This window comes from Boleophthalmus pectinirostris, unplaced genomic scaffold (assembly GCF_026225935.1).
Source record: "Boleophthalmus pectinirostris isolate CB_2022bp ecotype Guang Dong unplaced genomic scaffold, ASM2622593v1 HiC_scaffold_21, whole genome shotgun sequence".
NCBI classification, from domain to species: domain Eukaryota; kingdom Metazoa; phylum Chordata; class Actinopteri; order Gobiiformes; family Gobiidae; genus Boleophthalmus; species Boleophthalmus pectinirostris.
Genome location: NW_026571175.1, coordinates 7,377,820 through 7,391,452, shown reverse-complemented (window position 1 = coordinate 7,391,452; position 13,633 = coordinate 7,377,820). Strand labels below are relative to the sequence as shown.

The 13,633-nt window shown below is 39.9% G+C and overlaps 1 non-coding gene across 1 annotated transcript; it reads right to left on the bottom strand.

The window, feature by feature from the left end:
- Nucleotides 1–413: 413 nt before the first annotated feature.
- On the bottom strand, nt 414–495 carry trnas-gcu (transfer RNA serine (anticodon GCU)). Its single transcript has one exon. It is a non-coding gene; the product is annotated as a tRNA-Ser (tRNA).
- Nucleotides 496–13,633: the final 13,138 nt, after the last annotated feature.

The following is a 13,633-nucleotide window of genomic DNA, read 5'->3' as shown; positions in this document are numbered from 1 at the left end:
CGGACGTCGCTACACCATGGCCAAAAACCTCGTCCTTCTCCTTCTCAATCTCCTCCTTAAAACAAGTAAGTTGTTCATGTTCTGGCTCCGGTACGAGAGGAACCTTAAAATCTCCAGGTGCTCAATGCTCACGTCCATGTTTTGACAACTTCCGTAAACACAGAGCACGCTCACTGCGGTTGACGTTATCGTGTCCTCCAGTGCACATGCGGGACACTTTCGGGCCGTTTAATGTTCACACGGGATCACATACAAGTCGCATTTAATTGGAAATGTGAAGGACCTCGCAAAAACATCGGATTTAACAACTGTTTGGGACTAACGCGATCCTCACCAAAACTTTTAGCTGTTTACTAAAAATGGACATTTACAGGTGGACCTTTGCTTAAGTACTTATTACTTTATAAAAAGCCCGACGAGGATGGGATTCGAACCCACGCGTGCAGAGCACAATGGATTAGCAGTCCATCGCCTTCACCACTCGGCCACCTCGTCTGCTCCTTCACGCAACTGTAACAGAAACCGCTGTCTCACAGGACGTCACATTACCTGTGCTATTTTAACAAAAAAATCTGAATTGAACGTTAACTCCTACAGTCTGAACGTAGTCTTAGACTTTAAATGTTTTTAGTCTGAATTCCAGTCATATATACAGAGCAGGTTTGAGGGCAGACCTTAGACTTGTACTAAAAGGATGTGTCTGGCTGGTCTAAAGGTGAGATTGTACTTCACCTTTCTTCTCTTCTCTCTTGTCCTGCTTTATCAAGGCCCGGCCTGCACTCCCTCTTCAAAACAAACAAACACTACTGCAAGAGGTCCACGAGTGAAAAGGTTCAGATTGGTGTTCTTACCCTCAGGAGACCGGAGGCTCAGCTCTTATGTGTTTGAGGTAAAATGAAAAGACAAAATACAAAAATACTCTTCATGTTTTACTAAATAGTTACATGTACTGCATCGCCGTGGTTCATTGTTTATTAGGCTTTTGAAATGGGTCGGGACATTTGGCATTGGTCTTTTCACCAGCTTGTCTGTTTCCATGGAGATGCCACTACTTTTCCTGTTATTAATTTCATATATTTATTGTCGTGGCCTCAGAGTGGAGCCTCGTACATGTTCTAGTGATTAACAAAACCAGAAGAACATGCAAACTCCACACAGAAAACTCCCACACTACTGCAAAGTCAAAACCTGGACCTTCTTGCTGTGAGACTAAAGCTCTATCCGCTGCACCACTTTGCCTCACGGTGTGCTACAGTATGATCTGTGGAGAGGCGAGCCCACAGACAACAAGAAAGCTTATTATTCAAGGTATTTTTAAAATTGCAAAAACACCTGTAATAAAATATGTGTGTTCTGCCCCAGTGGATAAAGAATATTTCTGTTTTGAGTTTATCTGTTTTGTCACCCCTGAGTTGCCTTAGCTGCCATATTGTTCTAGATTTTTTTTCAATTCCTGAGGTATGAATATCCTGCATAGTTGTTACCCTGTTAACGCTGTTATCTCAAAATTTCACTTAAACATAGATCAACTTTGCTCATTCTGTCACCCATGTGTTTTGGGGAATGCTCATACACTCAAAGCTTGATACAAACCTACAGTTTAATATTAAACATGTTCTTTTTGGTGTCTTTGAGAAAGATATTCCTGCCAAATATATATATATATGTGTGTGTGTGTGTGTGTGTTGAACTTAATCCTAATCCTATCAAAGTTTCATATCCATTGCTGTAAATTTTCTAGTCAGCAATCCGAAATTTGTTGTGTTTCAGTCCCTCTTGTTCTCTTCACAAATCCCAAAGCCTTGAAGACAAAAACACTTTGTATGGAATTTGAAAGATGAAATATGAATGTATTTATTTACTTTTCTACATTTGTACATGTATATCAATATATTTTCATTGTAATGCATGTGCATGTGTTAGTAAATGAAGGCCAGTATGTCTTCTTACACATGCAGAACTGCCTTTGGATTCAAAATTGCACAATATTTTAATGAGCCGTTCTATGTATAGTATCAAATATGGAGTGAGGATAAAAATGCACCGTTTGGCCTTATGCCCCAACACTTCCTAAAAATAATATCCCAATAACAACAACATATGAATCACATTTTAAATTAAAATACATTTCCATAATCGCTCACACAGTATCCTGAGTGTGTGAGAGAAAAGACAGCGCCAAAACCTGTCAAAGTCAACTGTCCCAACCACATCGCGTGTCCATTCAGAGTGTTAGTGAGCAGTCCAAACTGTCAGGTATGAAAACAAACTCTTGGTCTGAAAAAAGAACCTAATAACATAATCCTCATAAAATATTCAACATTAATCAAAGTGCCCCTTTAAGTTGTTAAAATGGAACACCAAATCAACTTTTTTGCTACTAAACTGTGCATATATTGTTTTATTAGTACTGGGTGTTTATTGTGTCTCTAGTCCTTTTGGCATTTGCAGTGTAAACTAGGTCACTTTGCAGCTTTGTGTTCAAAAAGAGTCAAAAACTGAGTGTGCGCTGCCTTCAAAGGCAACTGCAAATGTACTGTATTTTTAGGACTATAAGTCGCACTTTTTTTCATGGTTTGGGTGGTTCTGCGACTTATACTCCGGTGCAACATATATATTAAAATATTCACACTGACAGTCACGAGAGGGCCCTTTAGGCTTGTGTGTCAGTATCTGCTGCTCCTGTTCCTCCTGTACCACTGTCACTTTACGCCCTACTGTCCATGTCTCCTGCAGAAAAAGCCGCTGTCCTGCTGCAAATAGTGAAATATGCAGCCGAAAACAATAATTGAGCAGCAGAAAGAAAGTTTGGGGCGAGCAAGAAACTTGTGAGGAACTGGCAAAAGGTGGGAATGGAGAACCCAGCTTCATGGTAACCAGCAGGGTGCACCATGCAACTTTCCTTGAAGTCTTTGGATGGATGGACAAAGCCTGGACTTCAGGGACAACAAAACCGTCCTATTGGGATTCAGAAAGGCTGGAATAATTCTAACTGGAACTGAAGCTGAATCTGACGACAGCTACACAGAAGAAGAAGCGGCGCTCTGTTTACCTCCAGAGGTCATGGAGTTGTTCAGAAGTGACACAAAGGATGAAGAATTCAATGGATTTAATGATTTAGTGAGATGGAGAGTTTAGTAAACTTGTTCTGTTCCTATGTTACATTAACAGTCTGTTGTTCTTTGTTCTATTGTTTTTACTATAACTTGTCTTTCAAGATTTATGTCAGTTCCTGGTCTCTGATTTTATAAAATCAATTTCCTCCAAAAAGTGTGACTTATAGTCTGGTATGACTTATATATTTTTTCTTCTTCATTACTGATTTTCTGGTAGGTGGGACTTATACTACAGAGCGGACTGCCGTGTTTACAGCCAATTGTTTCTGATTACAAAAACCTGGCTCCAGGGGAAGAGTTTGGAGTAATGTGATCTTTTCGACCAATCACAGTGCTATAATACACAAAATAAACTCTTGTGCGCTTTAAGACAGGGAGGCAATGCCGGGCGAATTACGCCACAACCTGCCAATGGATCATGGACACCTGGGCTAAGGATCAGTCTCAAGTGTCGTCCGTTTGTTTCTCTTAATGCTCCTTATAATCCAGTGCACCTTATGTATGAAAATAGACAAGAGAATTCAACATTATTGATATTGCGCCTCATAATCCGGTGCACCTTATAGTCCAAAAAATACGGTAGTATGATTTCAAAAGTGAGTATGATCATAGTATGATCTTTGAGTGTTCAAGCCCCTTGACTCTGCCTCCAGAGGAGGAGGTTTATAAAGCAAGTGTGGTGACAGTTTAGATAGTGGTGCCAGTGTGTGCCAAGGGAAGATGACCATGTTACTATAGCTCCTGTGAGTCAGTGGTTTAAATTGAGAGATGCATGTGGACGATAAATTAGTTCAACTCTCTTACAGGTCTGTTTGTGATGAGGAAACATTATAAAACACATCAGAAAATAGTGTAACATGGGCCCTTTAATAAACAAGTGCACAAATCACATTTATGAGAGCGGGCTGGTACTTTGTTGCTTTTCTTTTTTGTATTTTAATATTGTATTTTTTTTTTTTTTTTTGCTGTTGTTGTTGACTTTGCCATGTGTGTCCAGGGCGGCCTCGTGTCCCATCATAACAGAAGTTCATGTTTGTCTCTGCTCGGTGCTCGGTTCATTTCCTGTTCCTCAGTCTCACTCACACTGACACTGACCACGAGCTCTGATCTCACAGTCTACTGGGTCTTCATTAGAACAAGCCTGCTTTACGCTAAGAGAGGAGGAAGAGAGGAGGAGAGAGGGAGAGAAAGAGGAGAGGGAGAGAGGCAGAGGAGAGAGAGAGAGAGAGAGAGAAGGAGAGAGGGGAGAGGAGAGTGGGTGAGAGAGAGGAGAAAAAAGAGGAAAGGGAGAGAGAGGCAGAGGAGAGAGGACAGTGAGTGAGAGAGGTAGAGGGAAGAGGAGAGAAGAGAGAGGAAGAAAAAGGAGAGGGAGAGAGGCAGAGGAGAGAGAAGAGTGGATGGGGGGAGAGGACAGAAGAGAAGAAAGAGAAGAAGAGACACGCAGAAGAGAGAGAGAAGAGTGGGTGAGAGAGTTAGAGAGATAGAGGGAAGAGAGGAGAGAAGAGGGAGAGGAGAGAGGAGAAGAAAGAGTAGGAGAGAGAGAGGCAGAGGAGAGAGACGAGTGGGTGAGAGAGTTGGGGAGAGAGAGGAGAAGAGAGAAGAGAGAGAGGCTTAGGAGAGAGAGGGGTTTGGTGGGGAGAAAGAGACAGAGAGAGGGGAGAGTAGAGAGAGGAGAAGAAAGAGAAGGAGAGAGGCAAAAGAGAGACAGAGAGGAGAGAAGAGAGAGAGGAGAAGAAAGGAGAGAGATGAGAGACGTGAGGGGACAGAAGTGAGAGAGAGAAAGGGAGAGAGGAGACTGAGAGAGAAAACAGAGGGAGAGTAAAGAGGAGAAGAAAGAGAAGAGATGGAGAGGAGGGAAGAAGATAGAGAAAGAGAGAGAAGAGAGAGGGGGAGAGTGACCGAGAGACAAAAGACAGATAGAGGGAAAAAAGAGAGATGTGAGAGGAGCACAAGTGATAAACAAGAGGAGAGGGGGATTAGTGAAAGAGAGAGAGAGAGAAAGATAGAGGTGAAGGACAGTGAGAGGAGAGAGATAAAATGATGGATGGAAAGAAAAAAAGTAGAAGAGAGAAAGAAAGACAAAGGACTGAATAGTAACAAGACAAGGGGGAGAGAAGAATGACACAGAGAGAGAGAGACACACAAGGAAAGAGAGGAACAGAGAAAGAGAAAAAAAGAGAATAAGAAGATTAAGAAAGAGAACGAAAGCGAGAGAAGAGAGAGCAAGAGAGAGAGAAACGGAGGGAGAGTAGAAAGAATAGTTTGCGTTTGATGTTTGCTTTAAAGTCCGAAGAGTCCAGACTGAATCCTGATGTAAAAGAGAGAAATCGGAGCTCATACCTCACAGTGACCACCAGGGGGACGCCCCGAGCACAGAGGAGCTTTAAAGAACGTACGGGCATCTGGGTCATTAGGAGAAAGTAGAGACCGGAGGGGATAGAGGGAGAGAAATAAAGTCTAAAATATGCACATCTTATCCTCTAGCTGTAGTCCAGACACACTTAAAGATGCACTGTGTAACTTTTCTGGTCTCCATAGAGATGTTTTTGATTTGGATGGACCATTCAACAGAACTGTGTACAGAGTGTCCCTTAAAATGTGACATCGTTTTGCAGGTCAGTCATTTTTATAGTTCTCGTTGTTGAAATAACCTCAAATTTTCACAGAATGTATAGAAGCAGATCAAGATGTATTATTATTTATTTATTATTATTATTATTATTATTATTATTATTATTATTATTATATTATTGTAATAATGTTTTATTTTTGTTGGGTTTTCAGGTTGAGGTTGAGGTTGATGATGGTCTACCAGATCCTTTAGCCTTCGACATTTTTGGTACCAAGTCCAAATTTGTTCCCCATTTGGTGAAGTTTTTCCAAATTTTGAATTCACACTGCACAGTTTTGGGTGATTGTGCAAGCAGATTCCAAAACGTTACATGACTTCTCTTTGAGAGTGAACAGCTCAACCTGAAAACAGAACAAAAAATAAAACATTAAATATAAAATCTTGGTCTATTTGTATGCATTCTGTGAACATGTGAGATCATTTCAACAAGAATTGTTAAATTTATTGTCCTGCGAAATGGTGTCATATTTTTTGTGTAATACTGTATTTTCCGGGATATTAGACGCGCTCTTAAGACTCCAACCCCATCAAAAAACGACCGCGCGCGCCCCACAATAGAGCGCCCCATACAAGAATCCACTCGTTAGCACGACAGACAGTGACAGCACAGAGAAACACACCCACAGCCACACTACACTGACCGACGAGAACGGAACGGAGGAACAAACTTTGTGCACTTCTAGTAACAACTGAGTCACTGCGAACACGCTCCAAGACAGCACCCTTCACAGTGTTGGGGAGTAACAGATTACAGTACCGGAGTTACGTAATCAGAGTACAAATTATGAGAACTTATTTGGTGACAGTTACTGTTTCCCCCCCCCCACTCATTGCTTGGAAACTAAACCAGGTCTAAACTAGACTAAACCAGGATTAAAACTAAAACAGGTCTAAAACCAGGACTAAACCAGGACTAAACCAGGACTAAACCAGGTCTAAACTAGGTCTAAACAGGTCTAAACCAGGACTAAACCAGGACTAAACCAGGTCTAAAACAGATCTAAACGTCTAAAAACCAGGTCTAAACCAGGACTAAACCAGGACTAAAACAGGTCTAAAACCAGGACTAATCCAGGTCTAAACTAGATCTAAACTAGATCTAAACCAGATCTAAACCAGGTCTAAAACCAGGTCTAAACCAGGACTAAAACAGGTCTAAAACAGGTCTAAACCAGGACTAAACCACGACTAAACAGGACTAAAACAGGTCTAAAACCACATCTAAACCAGAACTAAACCAGGACTGAAACAGGATTTAACAGGATTTAACAGGACTAAACCATGCTGAGTGGAAGTGTCTCCTCCTCTTCTATCAATAATATTTTTAATCTGGTTTAGTAAAGACTGGATTTTTCATTTTCTTTTAGCAGATAAAACATCTTATGATAGGATATCCTAGTCAAGTAATCCAAAAATTACGTTACTCACCTTAAGTAACTTAATGGATTATGTTACAAACTACATTCTGGGTATGTAATCTGTAATCTGTAGGGGAATACATTTTAAAAGTAACAACACTGTCTCTACACGCCACAACTGAACAAACCCGAGAGTCACCGTGAACGCGCCAAACAAAGTCCCACTGACCCATCCAACTGTTGTGTTTCCTTTAAAGTCCGGTGCGGTTTATTTGTGAAAAAAGTTCGAAAATAGACCATTTAATGACAGTGTGTCTTATAATCCAGAGCCCCTATAGTGCGGAGAATACGGTACTGTGTGGATAGGGAACAACACAGAAACAACATGTCTGGACGCCAATTGATACAGTGGTTCGTTTCAGTGTAAACGTAACCTAAAATGTCCAAAATTCCAGACTGTCCCTTTAATCTCAGTCATCCTGATCTCAAACTCAAGCAGCATTTAATTCCGTTCAGATCCTCTTAAGTTTACGTCATGCAGATCAGATATTTTTTTTGCGGAACTCATTTAAATATAAATATAATATATATTTGAACTCAGTCTTAGTTTTTGCTCAAATTGGATTTCTTCCGTGTCTAACAGTGAGTGTGTGTGTGTGGTTGTGTTGATTTAGTTTTTTCTTTTTATTTGTATTTATGCGGCCGACTGTCTGCCCTCCTGTATCCATGTTTTACTGTTGTATCTGCAGTGTTGGGAAGGTGACTTTTAAAATGTATTCCCCTACAGATTACAGATTACATACCCCAAAATGTAGTTTGTAACGTAATCCATTAAATTACTTAGAGTGAGTAATGTAATCTGAATACTTGACATTGTCATGCTTTTCAAAACAACATGAACATAGCAACCACATCCTGAAAGTTCATGTTTGTTCTCTTCAAATGTGTCTGTCAAGCCAAAGTCTCCATGAACAGACAACTGTTCACTGTAGAGAAGCAAAGACGAGGAAATCTGAACATGAGATATTTTGTTTTGTCTGCTAAAAGAAAATAAAAAGACCAGTCTTTACTTATAAATATGCATATAAAAAATATTATTGATAGAGAAATGATTTCTGTATGAAATCACCGCTGCCTTAAATTATGTCCACCTACTGTTAGTGTCATATTGTTTAGACCTGGTTTAGTCCTGGTTTAGTCCTGGTTTAGTCCTGGTTTAGTCCTGGTTTAGTCCTGGTGTTTTAGTCCTGGTTTAGACCTCGTTTAGTCCCTTGTTTAGTCCTGGTTTTAGACCTGGTTTAGTCCTGGTTTAGTCCTGTTTTAGTCCTTGTTTAGTCCTGGTTTTAGACCTGGTTTAGACCTGCTTTAGTCCTGGTTCTAGTCCTGGTTTAGTCCTGGTTTTAGTCCTGGTTTAGTCCTGGTTTAGTCCTGGTTTAGACCTGTTTAGTTTTAGTCCTGGTTTAGTCCTGGTTTAGACCTGGTTTAGGTTTAGTCCTGGTTTAGACCTGGTTTAGACCTGGTTTTTCCTGGTTTAGACCTGGTTTAGTCCTGTTTTCTGTTTAGTTTTAGTCCTGTTTAGTCTGGTTTAGACCTGGTTTAGTCCTGGTTTAGGGTTTTAGACCTGGTTTAGACCTGGTTTAGTCCTGATTTAGTCCTGGTTTAGTCCTGGTTTAGTCCTGGTTTAGTCCGGTTTTAGTCCTCGTTTAGTCCTGGTTTTAGACCTGGTTTAGTTCTGGTTTAGCCCAAAATGTGAAAACAGGAAAATCCCGCCGTGTGATCCATTTATTTCAACAAAGTAACTGTAATCCAATTACCACTCACTGAAACAGTAACTGTAACTGAATACAGTTACTCATAAATTGTACTCTGATTACGTAATCCCGGTACATGTAATCTGTTACTCCCCAACACTGTGTATCTGTAACGACCTCCTGGAAAACGAGATGGCGAGACATCTCAAGAGGCTTCTCCTCCAAACAAATACATTCAGATTCAGTAATAGTATTTTTGGACCAGTACACAGACTATGATCCAAAGAAAGAGAAATGATCGGGAATGGACGAAGACTTTTTTGCCGAAATATCATTTAAAAATAAAAAACCCTTCTGGACATCGACCATGTGAGTGTGCTATCCATTTTTTCACCTCTAAACCAAGACTAAACATAGCGTACTATAATTATCTACGGCTGCTGTTGTGTGTGTAACTATTGCAACATTGATACTTCACCATATGGAACAGTGCATATGTTTTGTCTGCACCTGTTATTTTGAACAAACACAGTAAATCCTGATCTTTATTCATGTTGTCAGCTCCAAACCTGTCACTCCGGGCTTATTTATTTCTCGCATTTCCATTTTCTGCTGTAGTTCACGCGTGCTTTCATCATTACATCATTCGGAGTCGGTGCCAGGCTCCTCCTCAGCTCCTGTTCGCTCCACGACGTCACGCGGTCCCCAACATGGCCGCCGCTCTGCTCGTTTGCCCCCATCATCCCATCGTGCATCTGTGCGGCGGACGGGGTCTGTGAGTGCGGGCGTGAGGACGCACAAGAGACAGTCAAATATGAGCTGGAAAAGAGAGACTGAGAAAGAAAAGGAGAAACAGAAGAAATAGAGATGGGGAGACAGGAGGAGAAAGAGAGAGAGAAAGAGAGTAAGAGAAGGAAAGGAGAGGGAGAGAGAGAGAAAAGGAGAGGTGAAGTTTAAGATGTGCAGCACAATTCATACAAACAAAACAAAACACATGAAGTATATGAGTGTAAAAATCACACTGGACTAAACTAAGACTTAACCGGGACTAAACCATAACTATATCAGGTGTAAACAAGACTAAACCAAATCTAAACCAGGACTAAAACCACAAATATACCAGGACTAAACAAGTCTAAACCAAAACTAAACCAGGAAATCTAAACCAAGTCTAAAACCAGGATAAACCACTAACAAAAACTAAACCAGGACTAAACCAAGTCTAAACCAGGACTAAACCAAGTCTAAACCAGGACTAAACCAGGACTAAACCAAGTCTAAACCAGGACTAAACCAAGTCTAAACCAGGACTAAACCAGGTCTAAACCAGGTCTAAACCAGGACTAAACCAAGGACTAAACCAGTCTAAACCAGGAAAAAACCAAGGTCTAAACCAGGTCTAAAAACCAAGTCTAAACCAGGAAACCAGGACTAAACCAGGTCTAAAACCAGGACTAAACCAAGTCTAAACCAGGACTAAAACCAAGTCTAAACCAGGTCTAAACCAGGTCTAAACCAGATCTAAACCAGGAAAAAACCAAGTCTAAACCAAGTCTAAACCAGGTCTAATCCAGATCCAAACCGAAGTGTGAACCATTACTTGAACATTTTAATCATTTCATTTCATTTTCTTTGTTTTCTTTGTTTCATTCATGAAAGATGAATATAAAATAATGATGTTTCATGCATCAGTGTGAATGAAAAGGAGCAGAGAGAAGTATGGACTTGTAATAAAATCATCCCAAATGACAAATGATGTTCTGAATTCTATTTCTGAAAACACTGATTAAAAGTGTTACTGAATAAATTAAGTCTATCATTTTCCATCATTTTCTTGTGAACCTGTGATTTTTTTTGAAAACATCATTTAATTAGACTCTATAAAAGTGTAATAGTGTCTTTTGTGGATTTATTCTGTAAAAGCAGTGGAGCTTTCCTCAGCTCAGTGCTGCCACCCGCTGCTCACCGTGCTCCACTGCAAGAGACTGAACAAAACAAATGTGACATGATTATACACAACAACACGCGTGGATTTTAGTCCTTCATGTAAAAATAAGTTTGTTGAAAGTTAAATTTGACACAACTCTTTTTCTTTCACTATTTTACATTTTAAAGATCCTATATTACGCAAAATTGTTTCTTGTGAGCTTGAAGTCAGGTTAGAATGTTGTTACGTCCTAAAAACCAGACCTAGAGTTGTGTTTTGTTTCATTCACATGTTTGAGTGTCTGTCTACACCTCCAAAGTTCAAAATGTTCTTTCCCATCTTACAGTTTTCAAGTTAACTGCGACCCTTAACAACTATCTTCTACCTTTTGTCCAACAGAGACAGGCAAATATAGGCCTGAGTTTACATGCGTGTATGAAACTAATGATTCTAGTGAAGGTGTATGGAGTTTAAAAACACAGTGGAGCACTTCCTATATTACTGCATGACATGGAACAGTTGGAGTGTTTTCTGTTTGAGGCCCCCTTTACACATACACAGATATTTTTAATCATTTTTTTTTATAATTTAGGTCTAAACCAGGACTAGAACAGGTCTAAACCAGGTCTAAACCAGGACTAAACCAGGACTAGAACAGGTCTAAACCAGTTCTAAACCAGGACTAAACCAGGTCTAAACCAGGACTAAACCAAAGTGTGAACCATTACTTGAACAGTATCTCAAAAAGTATTTAATTCCATTCAGATCCTCTTAAGTTTACATCTTACAACCTGAGACATTTCCATTCATTTGTAAAGACTTTTCACATGCAAACAGCAAATTTGCTTCTGAAAACAAATCTTTCTAAAAACTCAGACTAGAGTCGAGGTTCTGGAAAACTACAGTTTGGCGTTTGCGAGTAAAGTGAGATAAATGGAGTTCTAGGAGCTGACACTTCAAAACTGCGGCCAGTGTTTCCCTTTTTTTATGAGGATGATGATGGAGCATCAGAGCAGCAGTCACATTTCTTCTGGTGCGAACGCTTTTCATGTGTTCGCATTTGCACACACAGATGCTGTTTCATATGCATGACCAGAGACGAGTGAGGCTCACAGGTCAGCGATTTTACCGCTTTTTTAACAGGTCTGTGGAGAACTGTAATGAAATAAATGTTACAGGTTTGAATCTAATCCAGGCGCCACCCAGAGGTTTGGCGGAGTTATGACGGCGCTCGAAGGTGAATTTATGCAGGTCAATAAGATAAGATAAGATAAGATAAGATAATCCTTTATTGTCTCCCATGGGAGAAATTTGTCTTGGGACAGGGGGCTTGCTTTATGCTTTATCAAAAACAGGACAACACAACACAAAGCAGCACATAAACAAACACCATAAAACAAAATAAATATGAGACCAACTCTGACCACGAGTGATGCACCAACAGGACCCATTAAATTATCCCTTAACAGGCAAACCCGTGTATTCTTCTGTTCTATTAATTATTGCACATTCCCTAAGCCTATGTGCAGTTTTAATTATTGCACATTCCCTCAACCTTTTATAATTATTTTTAACTGCACTATCTGAGTTTAGCAGATTAACAGCTAGTGGCACAAAAGAATGTTTGAATCAGTTCAGTTTACAGTTTGGGACCCTGAACCTTCTGCCTGATGGCATCAACTCAAACTGACTGAAGAACATGGGTTGGGTCATTGATCATGATGTAAACAAAAACTTTTTTGAAAACGATGCCATGTGCACAAAGTTATTTTGGAAAACGGAGGGAGATATTAGTTTCTTATAGGCATGTCCCAATCAAGTTTTTTTGCCCCGAGTCCGAGTCCGAGTCCTTTGATTTTGGGTATCTGCCGATACCGAGTCCCGATCCGATACTTCTATAAAACATTATGAAATGAAATAAGAGCAAAGAATTACGATCCAGGATGTATGACGGATCAGATTGTGTTGATTTCAACGTGAAGTATTTGGGCTGAAATGGTGAAAATCAAATGTCCAAAACTTTAAATGTATTAACTTTTCTAACCATTCATCATCATTGGTGAAAATCTTGACTTTTCACAGTCTGGTCTTGGAATGTGTAACTTAGTAAACTTAATGAACTGGACAAAACAGGAACCAGACCAGAATCAGATCAGACCTGAGACTCGACTCTGCACAATCTACAGTTTGTATATTTGATATTTTATGGAAGCCTGTGCATTATATTTAAAACATTTAGGCTCGTCTATGAAATCCAAATAATACAAAATCTTACCAAATAAAAACGTAACCAAATGTAAACACGGGCCACAGAACTCCAGGTAACAGCGCCCGAGCACGGCCCAAAAGACAGTCCCGCGAACTGGACGTCCCTGAGCAAGTTCCACTCCTCAGTTTAAAAAAACCCCAAAAACAAACAAACAAACAAACAAAAAAAAAAAACAGTTATGTGCTGTGTGTCCTGTGCACTTTATAGTATATACGTATATACCAGTGTTGGGGAGTAACAGATTACATGTACCGAAGTTAGGTAATCAGAGTACAAATTATGAGTAACTGTATTCAGTTACAGTTACTGTTTCAGTGAGTGGTAATTGGATTACAGTTACTTTGTTGAAATAAATGGATTACACGATGGAATTTTCCTGTTTTCACATTTTGGGCTATATCCCCCGTTTTTGTGTGTGTGTGTGTGGGGGGGTTTAGATCTAAACTAGATCTAAACCAAGAATAAACCAGGATTGAAACCAGGTCTAAACTAGATCTAAACCAGGTCTAAACCAGGTCTAAACCAGGTCTAAACCAGGTCTAAAACCAGGTCTAAAACCAGGTCTAAACTGGATCTAAAC